The following is a 14992-nucleotide window of genomic DNA, read 5'->3' as shown; positions in this document are numbered from 1 at the left end:
TTGTTCTTATACTTTGTTGTAGATCTACTATTGTTCCTTCCATTTCCTTTCAATTCAATAAGAGGTAATTCATAATAATTGTTCTTCTTTACTTTTCTATTGTTGATCTCTTGCCTTTGTAGTTAGATCTCTCTTTAATTCTTGCAATTTATGTTGTTTACTTGTATTGCACTCTATGTGTTTGTTGAAATGCCTCTTCTAGATTTAGTGTAGATTTTGTTCCTCTTGGCCTAGGTAGAGTAATTAGTGACACTTGAGTTATCTAATTCCTTTGTTGATTGATAATTGGAGAGATTGCTAATTGGTTTGGAGTGCACTAAAGCTAGTCTTTCCTTGGGAGTTGGCTAGGATTTGTGGCTCAAGTCAATTCATCCACTTGACTTTCCTTTCTTTAGTAAGGGTTAACTAAGTGGTAGCAATGAACAATTCTCATCACAATTGAGAAGGATAGCTAGGATAGGACTTCTAATTCTCATATCTTGCCAAGAGTTTTATAGTTGTTAGTTTACTTTCTTGCCATTTATCTTTCATGCTTCATATCAAAACCCCAAAATAACTCACAACCAATAACAAGACACTCTATTGTAATTCCTAGGGAGAACGACCCGAGGTTTGAATACTTCGGTTTATAAATTTAGGGGTTTGTTTTAGTGACAAACAACTTTTTGTACGAAAGGATTATTGTTTGGTTTAGAAACTATACTTTACAACGAGAATTCATTAGTGAAATTCTAAACCATCAAAAATCCCATTCGTCAAAATGGCGCCGTTGCCGGGGAATTGCAATGGTGTTGTGATATTGGTTATTGTATATATGTGAATAGTGTAAATATCTTGCTCTTTGCTTTATTTGCTAGTTGTAGAATTTTATTTCTCTTGTTTTCTATTATCTTTTGATTTTTGTTTTCTCTTTCCACTATGAATTCTCATATTGGCTATGAGTGTAGTTACAACTATGTTGTAGGAAGTGGAGATTACAATGAAGAAATGTATCAAGGATGGGATAATCAAAGGTGGGAGGAGCCATATGCTTATGATCAATCCTCATGGCAACAACCTCCACCAATGCACTATGAAGAAGAGCCATTCTATGATGCATACCAATCCAATGGCTATGGTGAATCTCCTTGTGACTTTCAAGAACCACCACCATATGCCTATGAGTCATATCCTCAACATGAGCCTCAACCACACTCTCAAGCCTATTTTCACCAAACACCTCCATATGACCATGATTCATATCCACTACACCAACCACCTTTTGAACCATATGAACCATACATGGAACCACAATTCCAAGATTACTACTCCCAAGAACCACCTCAATACACACCACCACCTTACCAAGAAGAACCACCTTCCTATAATGAACCCTTTCTCCAAGACAATGAACCCTCCTATCCACTCCAATCTTCAATGGATGAAACCCTTACCCTTATACTTCAAGGGCAAGGAGAAATGCAAAGGGAGACACTAGAATTTATGGCTACTTTGACCAAGGTAGTAAGTAATTTAGTCTCCCAATATTTGAGTACTCAAGGCACTCCCATGGTTACATGTGGAGAATCAATTGAAAAGCATAGCATGAAGGAGAGATTGGAAACTCCGGTGGAGAATGAGGAATGCTACTTTGTGTTAGAACAATTGGAGGAACCTATGGTCATTGAAGAAGAGGAAGAAGTGGTTGAAGACTTAGGAGATGCGGAACCCCCTTGGGAACTTAGAATTGAAGAAAACCCCTCCAAGAAGATTGAATTTGATGTTGAGGAGGAAAGTGCACAATCTCCAAAACAATCTTTGAATGAAGACTTGGAAGGAATGAAGCAAGAATTGAGTTCCCTTGGTAATGAAGATTATGCATCCAATCTTCTTGGTGAAGAATCCTTTGAATTTGAAGAACCTTCTCCCAATGAATTTGAAAGTGATATGGAGGTAGATTTCTCTCAACCTCCCATTTATGACTTGAGTGATGGAGAAGAGTTAGAGGAAGTTGATGAACAAAGGATTGGGAATGAAGAAGTTTATGAAGAGGTAGAGATTGACAAAGAAGCAAACAAGGGAGTGGAGTTTACTAGCACATTGGAAATACCTCTCCCCAAGCCACCACCATCCACTCTCTCATTCAAGTGGGTAAATTCCTTATGCTCAAGCTTTATTATTCCCCTTGAATATGGTTTGCTTAAGACGGATGGTCAACTAAGACATATTTGTGGCTTTAAGAGTAAAAAGGAGATGGTTAGTGGTTTGAAATATCATTCTAGGTTCATTATGGTTGCATGCTCAAAGCTCAATTGTAAAGGTTGGTGTATAACTAGAATACATGGGCCTAGAAGGATGTTTGGTCACTTTGTTGAGAATTCACCTTGCTCATCACCCGGATGGAAGAATCATGACAATCAACTAGAAGATGGGTGTGAGAATAAGATATGGGATCCCGGATCGAAGCATGTCAACCAACTATGGGAGCTCATTTCTTGGGTAGAACTTTGCCCAAGGATGGTGAATTTGGTTGGAATTTCTGTCAACCACTTGAAGAACAATGATCCTTGGAGATTCAAGGATGAGTACAAGCACAAGCCACCTTGAGAGGAGCTCCCCATAAGTCCAACTTAAGGACAATAAACAAAAGTGCTAGGTGGGAGACACCCCACCATGGTAAAATCCTTCCATTTTCTCTTTTGTACATATTAGTAGAACTAGTTTAATTTCATGTTTAGATTAGTTGATTGAGTTTAATTAGTATTTTAACATGTTAAATAAGGTTTTAGGGTGTTTTGGTAGTTGTTTGGAGGATTGAAAGGCTTGGATTGGTGCAAGAACTTAGAAAAATTTTGAAAAACAGAACACCATCCACGTGTGCGCGCACCTAACGCGTACGCGCACCTGAGCATTTTTCGACCATCCACGCGAACGCGCACTGTACGCGTACGCGTGGATGCAAAATTTCACCTCCAGCCAATAACCCGAGAGTTAGGCCTGCACTGTGCGAACATTGGGCCTAAGGCATAAGTCTATGCACGCGTGCGCGCACTTGGCGCGCACGCGCACATGATCTTAAATTGGCAATGCACGCGCACGCACACCGTGCGCGCGCGCGCCAATTGCACAATCTGCACCCCTGGTACTTTTACCCGAGAGTTGTGCCAGACTTGGGCCGACATTATGCCTCCGGCCTAACTCGATGCACGCGTGCGCGCACCTGGCGCGTACGCGTCCTTCAACCAATATGCACATCGACGCGTAAGCACGCATGACGTGCACGCGTCGGTAAAAAAAAAAAAAGAGTTTTTTCCCCCCTTCCATTTTCTTTTGCTTATCACATTCGCATACTTCTACTCTTCCCATTTTCATTTAGTTTTTGTAGTATGTTTTCGTTTTTTTTAGTCATTTCAATAATGGTGTTAGATTCTTACACTCAATTGTTGAGAAATTCTTGCATTATATTGGTGCTTCTTGACTTGTTTGATATTGTTGGGTGATGAAACTTTTAAATCAATGCTTCATCTTGTATGTCTTTGTGCATTGATATGGCCTCATATTGTCTTTCATGACCCACTTCTTCTTATGTGAACTTGATGTGCCATATGCTCTTCATGCTTTGATTTTACTCTTGCATCAAGTATTAGTTAATATGCCATTAGCTTATATTGTTTTCTCACCTACATGCGTAGCTAACATGTAGTGAGAACCTTACTCTTATTTGGCATTAACCCCCGCCTATGTTCTATTTGCTTTGATATCTTTGTCATAGGCTTAATATTCCTTTCCTTTTCTATCCTTTTAGGTTGGCCACCAAGGAGGGAGAAAGGAAAAGCTTTTAAAGGGGGCAACAAACAAGTCATCCGCACAACCTTTTGAAGGAGCTCATCAATTGTAGCAACCCGTCCACCCTGCCCTTCTTTGCATGCACCGAAGACGGTGCAAACTTTTAAGTGTGGGGAGGTCGTCCGACCGTTCGGCGATTTTGGGTGACAAGTTTCTAATCCCAACACTTTTGCATTTCATTCTAGGATTTTAGGATTTTTACTTGCATTCTCTTAATTTTTGCATATGTATACACAATAAGCTAGTCAAAATAATAAAAATTTTCAAGATTTCTATCTATAGGGCACCTTAATTGATTTGAGTAAAAACTTTTCATAGAACTTGCTTGAATTATATATATTGTGGATCATATTTTTGAGTTAAGAACACAAGCAAGTGAGATTTGAGCCTAATGGTGTGGTTACATCTTATAACCACTTATTTTCCTTCTTGTGTGCATTATTCTCTTTTTATGATTGTAATCTTTGATTTGTTTGATTCTTTATGTCCATTATTTTGTGTATTCATACATTTATATGATTGAGGCCATCATTTCATTTAGCTCACTTACCCAAATAGCCTTACCTTTTATCTTCCTTTGTTAGCCAAATTTGAGCCTACGATTAACCCACTTTGTTCTTAATTCAGCACATTACAAGCCTTAAAGCGAAAAACAATAAATGTCCTTATTTGGATCTTTGATTAGCTTAGGCTAGTGTGTGTGAGTATCATTCAAGTGTGGGAACCTTGGGACATTGGGTGAATAAAAGGGTAGTTTTGTATTTTTATTGAAATTATTAGAAATTGGGTACATGCTCATGTATTGATCAATTGTAAAACCTTATGCATTGATGCTCTTGTATATAGGAAGAAAGAAAATGAAAAGAAAAAAAGAAAAGAAAAATAATATGGAAAAGAAAAAAATAGAAAAAGAAAGAAAAAAAGAAGAAAAAAAAAAGAAAGGAATAAAAAGGGGACAAAATGCCCCAAATCAAAGTATAGTCCAATAAAATCAATGCATAGGTGTTGTGAAATTAAAAAGGAATACATGAGTATGTGAAAGAGTGAGAAATGGGTAGTTAGGTTAGCTTTGAATTTGTATAGGATGTCATAGGCTAGGTGGAAAGTTTAAGCTTATCAAAGATCCAAATTTCAAACTCACTTAACCAAATATGCATCCTACCTTGACCCTAACCCCATTACAACCAAAGAAAAGACCTCATGATAGATGTATGCATGCATGAAATATATGTCGATTGTTAGAAGAAAAACAAATCTTAGAAAGCATGATTAGGAGAGAATTGAGTGAATCAACCCTAAACACTTGAGCGAATAGAGTGCAAACACTACCGGTGAGGGTTTGATGCTCAATTACATGTTTCCACCTATGATCATCTCTTTTCATGCAAGTTTGTGAAAATATTTAATAACTCAATTCAATTGTGGATTAGGCTTGCTAGTCCTTAGCCCTTGTGCATATATGCTTCTTGGGAATTGATTTATTTTGACCAAGCAATTGCATTCATTTAGATAGTTGCATATAGGTAGATTGCATTTAGTTAGTTTCATTGAATAAATGTTGATCCCTTTGCTTTCTCTTGGCTTAAGCATGAGGACATGCTTGGTTTAAGTGTGGGGAGGTTGACAAACCCCAATTCGACGGTTTATCTTGTATTGAATTTAGGGGATTTTATCACCTTTTACCCACATTTATTCAATAAAATAGCATGGTTTTGTATATTCTCCTTTAATTGTGTTTAAGAGTGAAAACATGCTTTTTAGGTCTTAAAATAGCTAAATTTAATTCTCCTTGATTCCATTAGATGCCTTGATATGTTTGCTAAGTAATTTCAGATTTAGAAGGCAAAGATTGGATCAAGGGAATGAAGAAAGAAGCATGAAAAGTTGGAGAACTCATGAAGAAATGAAAGAACCGGAAAGCTGTCAAGCCGACCTCTTCGCACTTAAACGACCATAACTTGAGCTACAGAGGTCCAAATGATGCGGTTCCAGTTGGGTTGGAAAGCTAACATCCGGGGCTTCGAAACGATATAAGATTTTCCATAGTTGCACCGCGCATAGGGGCGCGCACGCGCACGGTACGCGGACGCGCCGATGGTGGCACATGACCCACTTAATGCAACATGTGGCCAGCGATTTTAGAAGCCTTGTGGGCCCAATCCAACTCATTTCTGATGCTATTTAAGCCAAGGATTGAAGGGGAATCAACATACTTTTGATACTTTCATACTTTACATGTTAGTAACCATTAGTTTAGTTTAGTAGTTAGAGTTAGTTTCTAGAGAGAGAAGCTCTCACTTCTCTCTAGAATTAGGATTAGGATTAAGTTTAGATCAAGGTTTTAATCTTTGCTTTCTTCTACTTCTACCTTTCAATTCTTTGTTGTTACATTCATTCTTCTTCCATTCTTTTATTGTAATTTCCTTTATGTTGTTCTTATACTTTGTTGTAGATCTACTATTGTTCCTTCCATTTCCTTTCAATTCAATAAGAGGTAATTCATAATAATTGTTCTTCTTTGCTTTTCTATTGTTGATCTCTTGCCTTTGTAGTTAGATCTCTCTTTAATTCTTGCAATTTATGTTGTTTACTTGTATTGCACTCTATGTGTTTGTTGAAATGCCTCTTCTAGATTTAGTGTAGATTTTGTTCCTCTTGGCCTAGGTAGAGTAATTAGTGACACTTGAGTTATCTAATTCCTTTGTTGATTGATAATTGGAGAGATTGCTAATTGGTTTGGAGTGCACTAAAGCTAGTCTTTCCTTGGGAGTTGGCTAGGATTTGTGGCTCAAGTCAATTCATCCACTTGACTTTCCTTTCTTTAGTAAGGGTTAACTAAGTGGTAGCAATGAACAATTCTCATCACAATTGAGAAGGATAGCTAGGATAGGACTTCTAATTCTCATATCTTGCCAAGAGTTTTATAGTTGTTAGTTTACTTTCTTGCCATTTATCTTTCATGCTTCATATCAAAACCCCAAAATAACTCACAACCAATAACAAGACACTCTATTGTAATTCCTAGGGAGAACGACCCGAGGTTTGAATACTTCGGTTTATAAATTTAGGGGTTTGTTTTAGTGACAAACAACTTTTTGTACGAAAGGATTATTGTTTGGTTTAGAAACTATACTTTACAACGAGAATTCATTAGTGAAATTCTAAACCATCAAAAATCCCATTCGTCACGCAATTGTATACATTCATAATAGGTTTGAGAAAATATCATTGTCTTTTGGTGATTATAACTTTTCAAAAGATTTTTTTTACAGATCAGGATCTTTCAAAGTGTGATATTCATTCTTCAATGTTTCATCAAGATGATGACAAATGCATATCATAGCTTTAGATTTATCCTTTTAGGATGCTTTATTATCAATTTTATAGTGTCTCAAAGACCCTTTGAATCAAGATGAATTTTAACATCTAATATCCGTGATAAATAGTTATTTTTAAATATATTAAGAGTATTAAATTTAAGATGAGAAAATTTTAACATAACATAAAATTATTACCTATGCCTTTTCTTTCTCAAATTTGATCATAGCTTCATGCTAATAACGTATTGTAGAATAAACAAACAGAAAAAAAAAAGTGGATATAAAAATAAAATAGAAAGAATAAAATTTTTTTATTAATAATTTTTAATATGTATATCTCATTTTAATTGAGATTTTATAACACGCTCTCAATAATAATATACTCACTAAAATATATATTATATAGATATTATATAAAACAAAAGAAAAGTATAGGTAAATAATGAAAATACTAAACAATGTGAATAATAGATATATCAGATATTTAATTTATTAGGTATACAGATAGTTATTTTAATATTGAAATTTAAATAGATAATTTGATAATATAGTGTACTTTTATTTTATTGAACTAATTTTAAATCTTATTGTTTATATTATTTACAAAAATTATTGCCTACCTAACAAAATTCTATATATATATATATATTGTGGTTTAGTGATGATATTGCACGGTTTTCAATATCTATCCGTTGGTGGTTTAGTGAATCAAATTAAGTTAATCAAGACATTCATATTTCATAACATTAGTATCTATTTTGATATAAAATTTATTATATATTTTCTAATTAATTTTACTCCCTAGACAACTAATTCTAAGCATACATAACGAAGAGTAAAATATATTTTGTATCTTTAACATTTTAAAAATTTTAATATTTAACCCAAATATTATGAATAAATATGAATGTCACGATTCAAAATGAACTATGATTAGCGCTCAGTGAAATTATCTTTTAATAAGCCTAACAACTTTAAATATAAATTAAATAAAAAAATTATAAATATTTTTAATAAATTTACAAATACTAAAATAAATAGTTACATATTATTTTTAACAAAAAACATAAAATAAATCAATATAATTAAATTCTGTCTGTAACATATAGAGCATATAATACCTAAGAACTTAACAAAAAATGAGTACTTATTACAGATAATTACCTTTGGATAATAAAAGCTCACAATCGACGACTATCAGTTCCTGATTTTTTTTTTAGAAAATAGAGTAAATTTTACAACTCAATGACTAGATAATATACATATAATTCACATGAGACCATATAAATCATACTATCAAAATATATTTTATTTAAAAAATAGTAATTTATACAAATAAGTGAATCGATAAAGGAGTTCTCAATAAAGAAATCAAATCAAATATTCCACACATTAGGCTAGCAATACTCCTACTAGTTGAGATATGAGGCAGATGCATCTAAGTTAACGTTATAACTGCCGTTAGCTACGATTTTTTAATAAGAGCCTCCCAAACCAATTCAAACATATAATTTCAAATACAACAAATTCCTTAAATCTTCAAATATCTGAGGTATCAAATCAAATCAAATAATACTTTTTCATCCAAATTTTTTTCTAACATATTTTCTCAATCATAAGAAATTTTAAATATTTTTCACAATTTTAAAGTAAGTGAATACCGATAAATAATTCAATGCTTCAAACATATTCGAGTAAATCAAATGTTCTTAAATACTATAAACCTTCATCAAACATACATATAGTCTCATGTAAAATTTCTAAGGTGTAAGCTTCACAAAGATAACTATTCAACTATAATAAATCAATTATTCTAATCAAATTAAAATTCTTCGACAATAATTTTATAAATATAATTAAAAGCTCATAATAGCATAAATCAGAAAGTCAACAATTATAGATATAAAGTCTACTCACAATTTGGTCTTAAGGGACCGAAAAGACCGAAACTAGAGTGTCAAAGTAAAAAGTGAGGAAGGTTAAAGTAGAATGGAAGGAAAGAGAGCGTAGGATTTAGGCCAAAGCAGTGGCAATGACAATAACACAACACCAGACAAAAGCAATAAATTCAAATCGAATAAAAACGCAAATACAAACATAATTCTAGAAAATTTAAAACAGAATAGAGGCAGAAAATAAATCAAAACAAGAGCAAGACAGGAAAATGAAATAGTGACAAAGATAAGGTGAAAATAGAACAAACAAAGGGAAGAAGCTAGATCAGAACAGTGGCGAGGTAGTATTGTCAGTGAGTTTCGAAGCGTCGGCGTGTTTTCTGGCGACAGTAGAGGCGGCACTGGTCAAAAGCAAAATAGTGGTGGCATCAGTTCCTCTCCTCTGGAAGTGGGTCAAGTAGCTCCGACGAATAGAGGGAGGCGGGGGTCAGCCACGGTGGAGCAGAATAGGGGCTGAAGTAGCTTTGGGGTGCACCAGCAGTGAGCTCCGATGACAACAACGGTCGCAGCAATGACAAAAGCCTCTATCGTCACCTCCGCTCATGAATACTACCCTCCTTTCCTCTACCTTGTAGCTCTCTTACCCTCTCTTCATTCACTACTAGAAAATAACATATTATAGATAGATTTTTAAGACAGAATCTTGCTATCGAAAATATTGACGGAATTTTTAAAAAAATTTTTGTTGATAAAAAATTGAAAATTTTCTGAAAAATATATTGACAGATTATAATATCTGTAAGTAATTTTTTCGATAAAATTGAAATTTTGATTTCAAACTTTTTACTGACAAAAAATTCGTCTATAGTTAATTAGTAAATTTATCCAAAATTTGAGTAACTCTACCTTAAACATGATCAAGAGATCTCCATTTACTCACTTGTACACAAATAAAACACACTCTTCTTTTCATTATACGAGCTTTCGCCGTTGCCGCTTCTGTCCACTGCTCGCGTCGCATGAGCTCTCTGCATCACTGCTTGCATTGCGTCGCATAAGCTCCCTCACCGCCACTCTCATCGCATCTGCTCCCTTCATCGCCGTCGTGGCAAAGCTCTCTCCGTCGCATGATACGTGTTTTAAATGTTCGTGATATGAAGAGTTCAAGTGTTATTTAGAAAATATTAGTTTATATATTTAGAATGTTTTAATTTAATTTGATGTATTTTGATTCTGTTTATTTAATTACTAGATTGGGTCTTATGTTTATGGGCTTTAGGGTTTTTCTTTGTTTTAACCTAATAAGAGGTTATAAATACCTTCTTAGCTATTGTAGTCATAGTATACAATGATTTAGAAATTTGAAAACCCCTTTTTTGGTTTCGTGATGAAACTATGGTGTAGACAATTGAGGTTGAGGAGTCCCTCTCTTGTTGTATCGGGGAATTGGGTAGAAGGTTGAGGGGTCCCTTCGATTCAATTTCCAAACTATGGCGTTGACAAGTTAGGTTGAGGAGTCCCTTTCTTGTTGCGTCAAGAAATTGGGTAGAAAGTGGAGTGATTCTCTCTATACTCGATTTCATCCTATCCTTTTTGTTTCTATTTCAATTTTATTGTACTTTTTTTATTCAGTTTGAATCCTTATCTTTTTGTTTATCTTTTATTCCTTTATCATTTGGTATCAGAACTTAGGTATTAGATTAATTCTTATTAATCTATATTTATTCTTCTTTTATCATAAAAAGAGAGTCCAATGTCTGTCGCATCTTTTTTTTTAAATTCTTGCGTTTTTGTTTTCTGTTTGTGTTTCATTATTGTTGATTTTATTGTTTAAAAAAATAAAAAAAGCATACAATGCAAAAAAAAAGAGAAAAAAAAGTATAGTGAAAAAAAAAGAAATTATCTTCTTTGTAATTATTGTCTTTTTCATATACTATTTTTTTACCTACAAGATTGAAGGACGAATCTTTTTTGAAGAGGAGAAGAATGATATGTGCTTCAAATGTTCGTGATATGAAGAGTTCAAGTGTTATTTAGAAAATATTAGTTTATATTTTTAGAATATTTTAATTTAATTTGATGTATTTTGATTCTGTTTATTTAATTACTAGATTGGGTCTTATGTTTATGGGCTTTAGGGTTTTTCATTGTTTTAACCTAATAAGAGGTTATAAATACCTCCTTAGCTATTGTAGTCGTAGTATACAATGATTTAGAAGTTTGAAAACCCCTTTTTTTGGTTTCATGATGAAACTATTGTGTGGACAATTGAGGTTGAGGAGTTCCTCTCTTGTTTCATCGGAAAATTGGGTAGAAGGTTGAGCAATCCCTTCGATTCAATTCCCAAACTATGGCGTTGACAAGTTAGGTTGAGGAGTTCCTTTTTTGTTACGTCAAGAAATTGAGTAGAAAGTATAATGATTCTCTTTGTACTCAATTTTTTCCTATCCTTTTTGTTTCTATTTCAATTTTAATGTACTTTTTTTATTCAGTTTGAATATTTATTTTTTTGTTTATCTTTTATTTCTTTATCACCACAACTCTTGTTGCGTCTGCTCTCTTCGTCGCTATCGTTGAAGAGCCCTCTCCATCGCCTCTCTCGTTGCGTATGCTCCTTTTGTTGCATCCTCGCACGAGCTCTCTCTGCCGCCACTCTTGTCGCGTCTGCTTCCTTTGTCGCATCGTCGCACAAGCTCTTTCTGCTGCTTCTCTCATCGCATCTGCTCCCTTCGTCGCACGAGCTCTCTTCGCCGCTTCTCTCGTCGCATGGGCTCCCTTTGCCGCCACTCTCATCGCATACGCTCCCTTTGCTCCCCTTCCATTTGCTCTCAGTTCTTCTTGTAACCGTCTCTGCCTCTACCATTTTTTTTTGCTATTTATGCTTTGTTTTTTATCGTTGATCAATATGTTATTATTGATTTAGTGCTAATGTTGCTGTTAATATAAGTGAATTCTACTATCAATGTATTGTAGCTACTCATTGTTGATGAAATTACTGATTATATTCTTGATCAAATTAGGTTAGTTTTAAATTTTTTCTTAATCTATACTTATATTATATGTTATTGATAATATTGATAATAAACTTAATCATAGCTTTGTTATTTGGTTTTGGATCTGTTGCTTGAGATTAGTTACTTGAAATTTTGGTTTAGTTAGATGATTTTGTATTTTTCTTATTTTATTACAATTTGATTATTTAGGTGGAATTTTGGTTGAATCTGTTAGTCGTCTGAATCTTTGACCTGGTAGTTTGAATGGTTCAATGATTGGTTCATTTGTTCAGAACCTTGTGTTATTTTGTTTAACCATTAGTTGTTGTTGTAATCAGATGTTAGAATGTCTTGTTATATTTTACAGGAATGGATGCCCAAGTGGCTTATGGCTTCCATCATCAACGTAATGAAAAACTTACCTTGCAAGTGGTCCAATAACGAACAAGGTACTAACTTTTAAGCCGTTGTATGCTCTTTCTAAATTAAGTATTATTGTTATTGATTATAAATTTTTTTTAGCAAGAAATTAGTAATCTATATCTTTTCTTTTTTTGCATTTGTATGTTGGTATTAACTGTTTGACTTGTAAAATGATACAACAGATTTTACTCCATAAAGGATTTTAAAACCTTTTTTTTGCTTTTGTTTTTTTGTTTTTTTTCTAGTCGCAGATCATATACTCTGGTTATAGTTGTACCCAGGACTGGCTCTTCACACCTTGTACAACTGATCTGGGTTTAAGACAAGATATACCAACTAAAGCAATTTTTTCTTAGATAAATTTAAAGAAAAAAAAAGAAAAATCATGCAACAACTTTTAAATATGAAACAAATATTTCTTTAGATAAGAGAATGATTATTTTACTAGTACTAGAATTGTCTCTTCTTTTCTTTTTGTAAAACAAACTAGGGTTTGAGTTGTCAAAAGGTTTTCTATTTTCAGAGTTTGTCTGTGCTATGATGTTGTAATCTTGTGTTCTATTGCATACCTGTAGTATAATTCTTGCTAGTGTTTCCGAAATATTTTGAAAACGTCATTATATTTCACCACATTTTAGATGTTACTCCTCTGTATTTTTTTTCGTCTAAGTTTTGAACTCCTGTTTTAATTTATAGAATTCTAAATTATTTGCCTTTACAACCTACTGAATTTGAAGTAGCAATCTCTTTGTTGTTTTTAGTTTGTTCATTTTGCATGATAAAGTTACATATTTTTTTTCAATAGCAATAGTTGCACCAAATCTTCATAACTATTGAAGTAGAAGAGACCCATGGAATAAATTCAAACCAGAATATTTAAAAAAGGTATTGTATTTGTGTTGCTTGACACCTTAATATAAGGTTAGGTCGTTAGGGTGTACAAGTTTACATTGTCTTAGCAATGGGAATAAGTGTTTGTTTGGGTGTTATTAAATCGATAAAAATTTCTAATAATAAAAGTAAAAGCATTAGAAAAATAAAAAAAACATTTGTTTTGAGAAGTCACAATTTACATCTTTTTTTAAAAGATCTTTTTTTCTAAAAAAAAAGATGTTTTTCACATAATAAATGAACAAAAGAGTACTTTGATCTTATTTTACCCAAATATAATTGATAAATAAAAATATCTTTTTACATGAGATATCCAAATATAAAATCACTTTTATTTTTATAAAAGATCTTTTAAAAAAAATATCATTTAAAAAAAATATTTTTCGAAAATGGCATCCAAACAAACCCTAATTCCTCCTTTACCACCACAAAAACTAAGGAAAAAAAATCCCATCATATCAACCCATATGATATTCTCATTTCCCTGTACTTTGGTGATTATATATCAACACTCAATAGACCTGTTCTACCTGACTGCCATTGACTTCTGACCCATCTCTTAGTATAAGCTTAATGAGAATGTTACTTATATTTTTTCAAAATTTAAGGGTATTTTTTTTAAAAGGGCTTTTTTGTGTTCTTCCAGAAAGGTTTTGTTGAAGCTGACATTACTTATGGCCTTTTATAAATATATGGTTTAAAGCAAAGGTGGCATGCATCATTTGTCATGGTTGAATTGATCTCTGCAAAGCACATCACTGATCAGCGGTACACCCGAATGCAAATGTGGCCAGACCACCATGTTATTACTACTGGCTCATGTGAATTTGAAATCTTGTGTTATGTTGCATTTGTGTTGATCTGACCACTTTTAGTTTCTTGTTGTACATTGCTAATAAAATATGTCAACCTGTTGATTTCTTTTCTTCCTTTCTTTTAATTTTTTGTTGTTGATTTTTTCTTAGGCAGTGACTTTTCGATTGGAAGTAAGAGGTGGAGAGTGGGAGAATTATACGCAGATGGATGGAGAACCCTGGAGCAGCCATTGAGCAGGGACTTCTCAACAGTCGTGGAAATAAAGAGAGCGCCTTTTTAGTCACTTATGGCCAGTGGTGAGTAACTCTGATGTTTTAACGTTCTACTGCAGCAAGGATTCATGCTCGGAGTGTGTATAATTAACCATAGGTATTGGCTTGGTTCTCCATTAAGTTTGAAACCACTTCTGCCAACTCTGTATCTAGAAACTAAGAGCATCTATAAATCAAAGTTATGTTTCTGATTTACGAGAATAAATTCACAATCTCAATGAAGAGATTTTCCAATGTGTTACTCAACAAACAGATGAACGTATTAGTAAGTTATTAGATACACGCTTGGTTTCTTTCGAAAAGACTCACAAGAAACTAGAGAAGTTAGACCGGGTAATTGGAAAGACCAAGAAGGAAAAACTGAAATAGAAGAAATGGAATGAGACTTATGTTAGCTATTACAAAAAAGTGAGAGCGTCAAGTAGTTTCAGTATTGTTCCACTACCACTGCTGTCGTGCCACCCTCAATCTCTTCATATAAGGACGATGATGATGATGAGGATAAAGATGACATTGAGGATTATAACTGATATTTTTATTATGGTTGAATAATACAT

At 33.6% G+C, this 14992-nt stretch overlaps 1 pseudogene; it reads left to right on the top strand.

Annotated features, from left to right (window-relative positions):
- Positions 1-12002: 12002 nt before the first annotated feature.
- Positions 12003-14467, top strand: LOC130974550 (diacylglycerol kinase 4-like; annotated as a pseudogene).
- The last annotated feature ends 525 nt before the right edge of the window (positions 14468-14992 follow it).

Source organism: Arachis stenosperma, chromosome 4 (assembly GCF_014773155.1).
Source record: "Arachis stenosperma cultivar V10309 chromosome 4, arast.V10309.gnm1.PFL2, whole genome shotgun sequence".
Classification (NCBI taxonomy): domain Eukaryota; kingdom Viridiplantae; phylum Streptophyta; class Magnoliopsida; order Fabales; family Fabaceae; genus Arachis; species Arachis stenosperma.
This window is presented reverse-complemented; position numbering and strand designations above follow the sequence as displayed.